Below are 13,088 nucleotides of genomic sequence, written 5' to 3'. Positions count from 1 at the left end.
TCTGCACTACCGGAAGTACATAAATTTGGATGTCGCACCCGATGTGTTTATATATCCATGAGGATAAAGCTTTAAATTGTGCTGATATGTAACCCATGTATAAAGTACTTTTCATGTGTTTGTCTTGTAGAAACACACATTTCATAGCCAAGGTCGACAAGACTTTTCCTCAATACCAGAAGTATGGACAATTTCAGTTGAATATCGCACCGGACGTATAAACCTTTGACGAAGATAAATTTGTTTGCCTAGAGCTTTAAGTGCTGTAAACAATCTTGTACGATACAGTGCATGTGTAGTTTGAATAAAGTGATAACCATGATATTTTCTTCTTCTTACTTAATAATAATAGATAAACATTGGTAATGTCAAAATTCAATAGCAATTATAAACAATTATGCAAAAAAAGAAGAGAGAGCCAATTTAAAGCCCAAGTCCATTTCTTCTTTTTCACATGAATGTAAATGTGTATTACTTGAATATTGTTCATCAATTGTTTTCCTTCAAAATAAGTTTTAACTTAACTGATCACATTGAAAATTCACGTGGAGCACATTTGACGGATGAAACCTCTGATAGGAGCTGATATTCTCGAAGCCAAATCAGAGTCAAGCACGATATAGAGTGGTCGAATAACTCAGTTAAAATAATTGGTAGATTTTGGGGGTTTTTTATAAAAAAAAATTCGCAATTGAGAATCAGAGGGATTTCGCCAGACCAACGCTAATCAAATAAATCCAAATTGTCTGTCAATCAAGAAATAAAAGTCTTGTTTGCATGAAGCCAGACAAAGGAAACTGGATACTTCTTTTAAGGAAAACTGCATGAAAAGAGAACCCGGTTATTTAAGTATCATCAACAGTAATTTCTATTTATAAGAGATTCAGCGTAGGATCTGGCTTTTGATGACAAAAGAGTGCGAACCTGGAGTGGTACTTTTATGATTTTTATTTGCTTAAAAACGATTTATTCTTTGTAAATCAGGCCATATCTTATCCAGAGTAGAAGAATGCGGGACCAGTCAGGTTTTTTCTAAATTATTTAATTTTTTTTGGGGGGGAGGGGTCCATAAGTCAAGACAAAACCTATTTTATCAGGTTTCATAAAATGAAAATGTCGGATGATTATACAGATAAAATGATATATCAAAATTGTCAGAACGTATATTACACTATTATTACTATTACTTATTACTATGGTTTTTAATAATGGTATATCGCTTGCTTCCATTTTCATAAATATTTTAAAATAAAGAATCCAAGGATACCAAACAAAAAAACAAAAAAACTGAAATTCAATGAAAAATTTAAAATGTGTCTATTATTAGAAACAAATAATTACGAGTTGCTTTCACCTCCTTCTTGAGATAATGGAAACTAGAGGATGTTTCATAAATATAAAGGAGTTTTTGAATTGCTTTCATATGTTTTATTCTTGTGTAACCGGAACTTTTTGACAAAGTTGCCCTTTAAGTCATAAATAGCTACATTATACACGTGCAATAGAAAAACTAAGTGGTATTCTGGCAAAACGAAGGAAGGCTTTTTCAGCCCACAAAGTTATTTTTTTTTCAGGAAACCCTTGACACGCTTGTGTAACCCGGATGAATCAAATCCATGATTTAGGATATACTCTTGGCCATCTGTTGACTTCCGTTCATACAAATATTGCGTAATTTTATTGGATTTGAATTTCATACGTGGAATCCAAAGAATGCCATAACTTTTGTTTGCAATGCATTATCAGTATGAAATACGAGCATTGTCTAGTTCTTCCGCCATATCGTTTTGAAGCTGTTCTCTTCCTAACTTTTCACAACATTTACTAGAGATATTTTCTTTTTCTTTTCGAAGAAAAAAAGTTTATGATTCAATGCATTGACAATATAGATCTTAGACTTTAAGTACGTACGTGAATCGAACCAACGTCTAAAGTTTAGAGAAGTCACACCACTGCACCATACGGGCAAATCATAAAAACAGCTGTAGAAACAGAAGGAAATATCTTTCATATAAAAGAAAAAAACATGAAAAAAAATTTGAAAATTGCATTATAAATTTGTGTTACATAATCAGTTTCGTAATGTCTATGTTACTCATTGAGAATTTAAGTAATATAATGTATTAAATCTGTCGAATCAAAATAGTGCTTTAGATGATGCTGGGTTTCACCTTCGATCGCGATTTCATTTTAATTTTGAAACACCTAAAAATCCACGTTTAACTTACTTATCTTGCTATCACAATGACTATATCGACCCATCAAACGCATTATCTCGATATGAGCTGACTTTAAACTTTAAATATTAATATTGAAAAGATATATTCACACATATTTTAGAATAATGAAAGTGAATTGAACGGAATTCCTTAAAATTACGAAGGACTTTCGTATAATAAATTATTACCGGAATATAAACATTTTCTCTCAAAAATATTCGTAGAAAGCAACACTTTTTAAAGAATGACTTTTAATTAGCGTGTAATTCCATCTCAATGGAACGGAACGGAATAATAAATGGCAACCAAATTTACTAATGCATAGTCGAATAACAGGGGCGTTTTATGAAATTCTCATTCCATATCTTTTGAAGCATGCCAGCGTAAGAACCCGAGACCTCAAAATGAGTTGTCGCTACATGTGTATATCCAACTCATTCATAAATCTCACCCTCTTGGCTCTATTTGTATCTAACAGTCGCCGTATTTCCACATATCTTATTCCCCTCTCTCGCTTATACCAGGAAGTGGGGCCAGATGTTAATGCGTAGCTAAACATCATTTGGTTGAGTTATAAACCAATTTACACGCTCAGAGAGGACAGAAACGGAACGCTATATATCGCTTCGCATTCCACACATGGCACGCGGTGATCATAAACAATGGAATTATCTAAGAATTTATTTTCTACACTGATTTATTTCAATGTTGTTGTTTTCTTTTTTTGATCATTCGCAATGAAAGTAGGAGCTTTGGGTTGAATCAACACAAGATGCAATTTTTCAATGTTCAAAGAAAAAGAAAAGATTAATGTGTAAAGGTGATGCCCATTAAATAAGAATTATACTAACAAAGAGACGGACGGACACACAAACATTTAAAATAAACGGTTTGTAAATTTTACCCCCCCCCCCCTTCCACCTCCGACGCCTTACCGATGAGCTATCATGGTGTCTTATCAAATAATGGAAACTTTTACGTATATCTATTTGTGATAATGCCATCATATCAGTCTTTAAATTAATCAAAATAGTGAAGCTAAGATGGATTAGGTATGCGATTGAACACTGTTCAATCAACAGCTGTTGCGCAATCTTCAGAGAACTCCAAATTCTCTGTTTACCATTTAGAAAATGTATTAATCGTCCTTTTTTAATCTCAAGTTTTAACCGTGAATCTTTCAAATCCGACATCTAAGATATCGAGTGTTTTTGTGTTTTAGTGCTTCTTACACATTCATAGTACGTACGACATTTCACATGACCAAGTCAAAATTTGGGTTTTTTTTTTAAATAATGGTTCCTCCACACCTTTGGATAAAAGTTTTGCATGAAAGCTCAATCTTCAAGTTTCGATAAAAGTATTTATTAGAGATATTGATTTTTAGCAAGCGTTGGACTTAAAAATGACAAAGAATGCTGTATTATTTTTGGTGGGGGGGGGGGCACTATTCCTAATATCTAAACTCCCTTCTGTATTCGAATTTTGGACCTGTAGGTTAACTTGGTATGTTATCACCGTTTTGTCCATTGCGCTTTAGAGAAAGACATTAAAGTTTGGCGATGTAAACAGTTTAACAATGAGTTGAAATCGCAATATCATAAAAAGGTTAAGGGTGTCGAGGCCCCTTCGTTAAAGTCTGACATTAGCAGATGAATTATTTTGAGACCATAGCATCTTACTGCAAAGAATTATTTTTTCGAGTAAAGATTGGTAAAATAGTATGCTTTGTCCAAGGATCTTCTCAATTTTACTTTTTGCTTAATTACTCGTACCTGGATGATTACGTTGAAAAATTGTGCGAGGTATTCAGAGTGACTTCCGAGTGGAGAAACGATATCAACGTTCGCCAATCATTATTCTCCGTAGGAAATTAGTTTTCGTACATGCGAATTTTTCAAAGTGCAAAATTATAATGTTTTATTAAAGAGATCTTGGATATTTTTCCTTTCATCAATTTTAATTGTACTTCTTTCACAGGTATATGTAGTTTTATTCAAAAAGTTTTAATGTGACGTAAACAATAACTTGGGACAGACTATATAGTCAACATAGCGCAGCGGTTCGTGCCGCTTTGTATTCATACGCGTCAACTTACTATCTTCATTGAAACAAGCCTCGCAACACAATTCAGATGAATATAATGGACTCTAAGAAAAAAGGACATTACAAGAAATAATTGACTCCTATATCTTATTAAAACCTTGTACAGAAATGACCGCTATTTCACCCTAGAGATTTTCCTCCCGGTGTTCGAGAATAATATCGGATACTTCTTTTTTTACAAATTAAAACATACGGTCATTCGATGATGCCGTGGGCATTCTTCCTTTTCCCTCTAGTTCTTCGCATTCAGTGTTTATATAGGTTAGAAATTGGATGACATGCAACGAATTCCGGTTTGTTCTTTTTTTTTCTTCAATGTGTAAAACTTGCAAGATTTTTTTCTTATTTTTGAGATTGTATACCTAAAAGAATGAGTTTTTGTTTGATAAAATAAGGGAAATTGAATTCAGAAATGTGTTACTCATCGAACACAAACGACAGAAACCCCATGTATAAAAGTATCATATGAAGAAAGAAGCAATTTGCCGTAGTCATACAATATACAATTCAAGCTAAGATATCTCGGCATGATAGATATTATTATTGCATTGTAGGATATACATGTATAATTTATTTAGGTTATGTATTGGACATGGCACAATCTTTTTTCAGCGAAAAAGTATTTTTTTTACATGAACAATGGTCTATTGTTAAAAAAATTCAAGATTATCAAGAAAAAGATAAATATTTGTCAACATACCTCGTGCACATTTATAAAATCAAATTGGTGAAATCTTAAACAGTAGTTTATAGGATTTTTTTAAAAATAAAATTACAGAAATTTGAGGAGTAATTGATAGAATTCAAGGAGGAAAGGTCAGCATCATTATTCAGGAAATTGAATTTGAATATGAGGCCCCGACTTCACATTTCTTCAGTTATTGATTTTGGTATGTACCACCAATTATCTCTTCACTTACGACTTAAATACTATTTACTTGGGACGCCTATTCCACAAACAGGATTAAAATTTGCTGATTAGCTGTTATTTATTTATTACATTTATATACAATCGTGTAACGAGTTACGTATGCTAGTGGTCGGATCAGAGAGAGAGAGAGAGAGAGAGAGAGAGAGAGAGAGAGAGAGACTAAACGAGGATGATTTCGATTTTCGACTTTGTATCCTTTGCGCTTAAAAATAAAAACATATATTAGTTTTAAATTAAACAGATAAATTGAAAACCAGCGAGACAGCAATGTGTAACAGTTTAAGGTCAAGGTTATCGTCATTGGTCAAGGTCAGATTAATCTTTATTGAAAAGTGATGACAATTAAAGAGCATGTGTTTCATGGTCGCGTTTTCTTCTTAATCTGCACTCAGAAAGACACTATCAGGATGGGTTTTTTTTTACTCTTTCTGACCACAGGAATTGTCCACTCGAGAAATCGATCTGACACCAGTCTGAATGAGTCCTGCGATATCAGCTATCGAAGCACAATGCATGTTTCTGCCCATTAAAAGCTATCTCGAGGTTTAATGAAAATTTTTAGCCTTTGTAATCCCCGAGAACAGATTTCCCGCAATGGATCCAGAGAAAATGCGGAAGGGAAAGTGCTTTCGAGTAGAAAACACACACACTCTTGAAGTGGCGAGAGGTTCGCATTATAGGGAAAAAACAAAAACTTGGGGGGGGGGGCATCTAAGCAACAGTTCATTACATTACTTCGCCATCAAAGCTACTCGTCTTTACGGGGGGGTTAATATTGACTGTTTTTGAATTAATGAAAGGTCTTAACACTACACACAATGTCCACAATGATCCGCCAGTTTGATAAGATATCTTTTTATATTATTACCATAAAGCCCCATTTCAATGACCAAATTTTCATATTTTTCACAGCCCGTGCGGAAAGCACTCTCCGACCATTCAAAAACAGCGTAACAAAATTAAAAGTATTAAACATACTTTAAATATTTGAGTGAGGACAAATTGATTTGGGACGTATTTAATCAAAGTTTTGGATCAACCCTTTTCAATTGTTTGCTCTGGAGAGATTTACAATATGCTTTATATCCCATTGAAGCAAACGGTTACATGGTGCTCGTAAATTTCCAGTTACTGTGGAAAGTTTAATCCGGAACATCTGTATAAAGCCTCCTTAATATTAACAACGATAAATTATGACCGCGCGCGTTGTGTATATTTCCCACCTCCGTCCACTTGTATATTTAGTTATATTAAATATTTTCTCGGGGAAATTAAAATATTTTTCCGAACCATGTTTGGCTATCATCAAGGCGCTTTTGGGACACCCTAGCTTGGGGAAAAAAATCAAACCTGAGGTTTTGATTTAGATTTCTTTAGTAAAAATCGATATCACAGCAAAAAAGTTCTTTATATGAGTGCACAGGGGAATGTTACACCTTGCAATCGAAGGGTATAACTGTCAAACAGCTTGACAAAGCAGGTAAAACAGGTGTTAGGAACTGCCTTTCATATTGTTAGTCATACCGTTTATTAACCTGCATCGACTTGATTTGACTGGGGTCGAGATGACCGACCCCTGAAATTTTTGGACTTTTTTAAAATTCATTAAATTTATTTATTCTCTTTACCGTTTGATCCAACCCTCCTCTGGAAACAATCATCCGTAGAAAATCATCGATCCGTGCCTTTATACTAGTATGTATATAATACATAAAAACAAATAGTCATTATTTCAAACCAACATTATACATTATTTTTCGTACTTTTTTTTCATACAGGTTGTTTAATTTTGAACCTCAGTGTAACTTTTGCACTTGTAACATTAACAATTAAATTTCAATTTTAATAAATAAACAATAACATACTTATACTTAACAAAATGAATCAAAACGATTAAGGGACAGTATGATTGCAGTGACAACATTGATATATGGGCGAAGATTTTAGCTCTGACTATTAAGAATGGCCTGAAACGTCAAACTTCTTTACATAGACCCGATTCTGTACATTACAGGCACGTAGCATTGGGGAGGGGGAGGGGTGCAGGGGGGGGGGGGTCTGGCCACACTTCTTTATTGCGCAGAAAAGATTTTTCTTAATTTTACATAGAAAAAATGAAATTAATATGGAGTTGCCCCGCCTCCCCCCTCCCCCCCCCTCCCCCCCCCCCCCCCCCCCCGGATTAGGATTTTCAGGATTTTGGAAATTAAAGTGGTTTTTATTTTTTTTTGCTTGTTTTTTGGATGAGTCGCCCCCCCCCCCCCCCCCGCCACTTTCAAAAACGATGCTACGTGCCTGCATTTCCGGAGGATATGATACATAGGAAAAATCGCAGCTTCACACGGGACCTCAAGCAAAAGTCACGTGACCTACACTTTTTGGTCTTTGTAACTTTTTGTTCATAGAAGCATAACAATTCTATAGGTAGTTTATGATTTTAAAATAGAAGAAAATATATCAAATTGTGGATTCAATCTCATCGATTAAAGAAATGAAAAAAAAAATGCAAGACGACATTTTTGAAAAATTTATGTATGTACTACGAGTGTTAAATGCCAGCAGTTGAACTAATATCCTAGACTTGTAATATAGCATCAGCTGATTTTGAAAATAAGCTCTTGGAATATATATGTAAAAACTATACAAGTGTTTAATGTCAACTTATATCATTTACAAGAATCGGATGATATCTTTAGACGATTCTTGATAACAAAGCATATTTAATCAGGCTCTTATGCAAAGAGCTTGGCGCAAGAAATCAAGTTGGCCCTTCAGGTGACAGTCTGACATATTTGGTGTCCCCATAAGATGCCACGATGACAGCGTTTGAAGTGTGTAATTGATAAATATTTTGGTAGCCCTTAATACACCGTATTTCCCGTCAAAAGTCGAGATAAAAGCTCCCAACAAACAAGCCTTACCCGTCGACTTCGTGTGCTTTAGAAATCTTATCTCTGGGGTATAATGTAGATATTCAAATCGGATTTCGTGTTAATTACGGTTCCTTAAATGTTCAGGTAGAACTCTTGAGATAGAAAATGGGCGAGTGTGCAAAAGTGAAATCTAACTACTGTCCACAATTACATGTATATGTATTATATTACACATTTGAAAACCAATTATGAATTTTAAAATTAAAAATTAAAAATGAAATTGCTTGACGCTTGATTTAAGACTACAAAATGGGTATTCATCTTTTTGCTTCTCTTACTTATATTAAAAGTAAAATTAAATTATTCTTTGATTGCCATTCCATAATAGTATTCGGTATGGATTTTTAAGCCTTTTTTTAGACTTTTTTGGTATACTAAAATTATATTGTTATATTCAGATAAATAAATTCCGACATGTTTTAAGACAGATGTACATACATGATGTATTTTTTTTTTAAATGACGTTGAAATTCAAAAATTATATTTACCTGTGGGCAAAGTCTTTTCCGGGTCCTCCTCTTTGCCTTCTCACTCAGTCCTAGCCGCTGACCACTCTATATATATACTACGAGGAAATCTTTGCACATTAAAGCAACCCCCGGCGTTTTAAAATCAGCGACTAGAATTAACTGTCGGTCTAACAGCAGTGAAAACTTTTCTTCTGTCTTATCGATCAATCGATATAACGCCCTTTCTCTCTTTCCTTTTCTCTCAATCCCGGTTCCCCTTCTTTTATCAAGTAAGGGTGGAGGCTTATAATAAGTAAAACGCTTTTCCCCAAGGACTGTTCTCCCGCCAGCCAAAATTTACTCTTCGGATCTGTGTTAAATGTTTTTCAAATTCCGATTAAGTCGGCGACATTTTTTGGTCATTTATATTTCCTCTGCTTCATGATTTATTTGACTGATAAGGGACAGACTTGCAATTATAATGACCGTGTCGGTAGAAATTCCACTAAATAAATATTGACTTAGCAGGTTCCCGTTTTACTTTTGAGTAGTGTTATCAGTATTTACTTATTTACCGACAAAATATATATATATTAAAGCCAACCCACATCACATATTAAAATCCCTGGGAACCATCAATTCTTAATAAGATCTTTCTATGTATACATGTTTTTCACTTGGCGTGGTTTTTTCGCGGTAGTCTGTAAATAATTCTTTTGCTTTCTTTTTTGTTTCGTCTTAGTCTGTTTTCTTGTGTAATTTTAGGAGCAAATATTTCAAGCATTTGTGAGGAGAGAGAAAGGAAAAGAGAGGTGAAAAGAGAGAGAGAGAGAGAGAGAGAGAGAGAGAGAGAGAGAGAGAGAGAGAGAGAGAGAGAGAGAGAGAGAGAGAGAGTTCTCTGTTGGTTTTTAACTTTTTTTTTCCTCCCGCAAATTAGCTATATTTTGAAGTAAGCCTTAAAATCAGAAAAAAACATAGTTCAAGAATGCTTTTAAGCAGAAGTTATTTTCCACTTTCAGAAAAAGAAAATAAATCAGAGTAGTACATTGAAAGACTAATAAAAAGCTGCCCACATGCTTGTCAAATGTTTACATAGTAATTACATAATCACATTATAAGTTTGCATACAAAACTATAAACGAAACACCAGCTTGTCCCATTAAACGGAAAGGGTTATCAAAAAGATCGTGGACCAACGCCAAAAAACAAACAAACATACAGAAAAACAAGACAAATGTAACCCGATGGATTGCTAAGAATTTCAATTTTGAAATATCTGTTATCAATATTTTCGGTAAGTATGGAAAAATTTTAATGTAACTAGCTCGAGTGAAAGATTAAGGAGACTCTAAAGTCAACAAATTAACCATCAGATTTACAAAAAAAACTTTCAGATATGAATTGTTTTTCTACGTTTTTTTACTTAGAAGGCAAAAAATCTATAAATATTGAATTGGTTATTTTACTATATTTTCATATAGAGAGCTCTTCTTCTAAAAGAGATCGACAAGGTCAATAAATGGCCACGGCCATCGAACCCTCTTAGTATAGGCTTACAATGTTTTTTTATTTCATGAAAAGTGACAACGGCACAAACAAAGCACCAGCGTAAACGTCAGAACAACAGGCGTGCGGAAGAGCTAGAGTGTTGTCCCTTGGCATCTAAGCTCTTTTTTTATGTCTTGACGCCTAATCAGTATTCTAACAAAAACAAAATTGTGTCAGGGAAACGGTGCAAAATCGTCAAAAAAAAATCACTCGTCTATTTTAAGGGTCCTCGATACCTTGTGACGTTTACTTTCTTCGACAGGACATCACAGCATGGCGATTTCAACACATTGTGAAAAGTGTTTGTACACCTATTGTCACAATGGATCTCTTTTTATGTGGCGCAATGGGAGCAGCCTTGGTCTGCTGACCCACAGGTTCCGGATCGAATACTGCAAGGGGTTATTGTTTTTTCTGATTAGCGATAAATTTTCAGAAGTTGATTTTTTCTCATAGACCAAACTTTTTTCTGTCATTTTCAAGTCAAACGCATTTTAGAATTCCATCTCTAAGAAATATAAAAGTTTCTGCTTATATGATGAGATACTTTTTCCTAAGGTTTGGAGAACCCTTAAAGCGCGATCTTCTATCGTATTTTTTTTTATTATCGACAGCATATATCCCTGTGATAGTATTAGGTACATTTATTTTCTCCCTCGTTTCACTCCTCCAAAAATAAATCTTTTCTTGTCTAATTTAAAAAACAACAACAAAAAGAAATAGGTTAGGTGCGTTCGTTACAAGATCGCATTTAATGACAATTTGACACAAAACGTATATATATTCGCATACCATATAGACAAACATGTAAATTGTGCAATACAGTGTACAGTGCGGGCAGGGAGGGTTACTATCAACTACTAACAATCTTGTAACGAACGTGGCAATGACCAAAATCACACATGAAAAACTATTTATACTACGCGCCGAGTCACTCGTGCGTGACGAAACTACTACTAATAATAGAATAAAGATTTCCGTAATGTCGTAAAATCAAAAACGTTAAGAAATTCATGTATATGTATTATTCTTCCGTCGTTGATTATGCTTTCTTGCTTTTTTTAAGTGTTTGATACGCCTGAATAAATCAGTTTTGAAAACTCGATATGATACGTCGGATTTTTGGAAATGAAACCGTTTTTGTTGGTAATTTTTGCCAAATTTAATAAGATAGTATTTAATTTACGATGCAGAGAATACATTGTATATCAACGGAATCTACCAAACACTACGAAACTCTGAATTAAAATGACGTTAAAAAGAGCTAGCATTGTGTAAATTTTGCAAAATAGATTTTTCACAAAATAATTTTTGTTGATATTGATATTCCATACCGCACATTCCATTGTATAATTTTGGAGTGGATGAAATCCCATTGTGATCACAAATGAAATTTTAGATTGTCTGTACATTAATATCAAGGTCTACGGTAACATCTCTGTCTTTGTAAGAATTCTTATTTGTTTTTGGATATAACCATGTTTACGTCGTTAAAACGGCATGCCCAATTCAGAAGAATGTGTTTTGAACAACACTTTTTGAAACATATATTTTGTGGAACCTAGCAGAACAAAGATGGTAAAAAGAGAGAAAAAAAGTGCATTATGCACGTTTTTTTAATTTTATTGTTTTCTCAGTTTCACCAATTGGTACATTAATGCTATAACGACATTTTCAAAATAAATATGTTATCTTTCTTCTGTTAGATGGAGATAGTTTGTAAAACTAACTTAATTTTAAAAATAATGGTATATAAAATACATTTTCTTTTTTACTTTCAAAAGGATATTTTTTAAAAATATTTGTACTTAATCTAACAAAAAAATCATGATATATCTGCGTTGTCTCTGAATTGTATTCATAAACACATTCATTTGTGTATTGGGTTGGTATTATACATTTTTTGCTGTTTTTGAGGTCAAAACGATGATTTAGCTACCCGAGAAGTGCAATATTCACCGAGCCGAAGACGAGGTAAATATTATACCTCTCGGGTAGCTAAATCATCAATTTAAAAATGGGCACGTTAAAAGTTTGTGTTCATTCTATAACGTCGTAAATTTTGAATTTACTGGTTGGGTATAAATGCAAAGTTTACAACATGACATCAGTTGTCATTTTGTAAAATTTGTATCTACACACATCCGGTAAATTCAAAATTTACAACATGCCAACTTTATCATGTTGTAAATTTTGTATAAGTTACACCCACCCAGTAAATTCAAAATTTACAACATGACAATCCATAACTTTAATATAGTTGAAAAATCATTAACATTCAGGGTCATCACGATTTGTTTTGTTTTTTGGTCTTAATTGGTTAACTTCTTCCTCGATCAAGAGAGAATCATGCATCACGTTTTATCAATTGATTACGTGGGGAAAATGACAACTTGCTTTGCAGGAAGAACGACAGAAAAGAAAAGTAAAGCAAAGCTTTGTCATAAATCTACGGAGTTCTCGAAAGGCGGACAGACCTCTTGAGACATTGACGCACTGGATGATGGGGTTTTTTTTTTTGTTCGTAAGAGAATTTGAAAATAGAAAGAAACTGCATGTTAAAAAAGAAACAAAATCTTGAAGTTCAAACGCCCTCGTTTTCGTGATCCTTTTTCAACCAGGCCGACACCTGTTATATCTTCGACTAACGCCATTAAACCCGTTTTTTATGTGTTCGTTTAATTTCTTAAAGGTTAAAAGCTCCTCCGTGTCTTGGCGAGTTCTCACGAGTAATTACTTACCATGATAATCTATTTAAGTTCAATGAATAAAAAAAAATGAAAGACAAAATTACAGTATTACGCCCTTGTTATGTACACGTACACGTATTTATCACACAATCGTGTCGGAATGAGCCAGTGCTCACTTATTTTGCAACAGTAGTAATATAAAATATAAATTT

At 33.8% G+C, this 13,088-nt stretch overlaps 1 protein-coding gene across 2 annotated transcripts in view; it reads right to left on the bottom strand.

Moving 5' to 3' along the window:
• The window catches only part of LOC105347503 (calcitonin gene-related peptide type 1 receptor), a 32,357-nt gene extending 23,261 nt beyond the window's left edge, over positions 1-9,096 (bottom strand). For both annotated transcript variants that reach the window (XM_034454785.2, XM_034454784.2), the window contains exon 1: positions 8,678-9,096. The gene's annotated coding sequence lies outside the window, so the exon portion shown is untranslated. The remainder of the gene's footprint in view (positions 1-8,677) is intronic.
• Positions 9,097-13,088: the final 3,992 nt, after the last annotated feature.

Source organism: Magallana gigas, chromosome 10, assembly GCF_963853765.1.
Source record: "Magallana gigas chromosome 10, xbMagGiga1.1, whole genome shotgun sequence".
Classification (NCBI taxonomy): Eukaryota; Metazoa; Mollusca; class Bivalvia; order Ostreida; family Ostreidae; genus Magallana; species Magallana gigas.
This window is presented reverse-complemented; position numbering and strand designations above follow the sequence as displayed.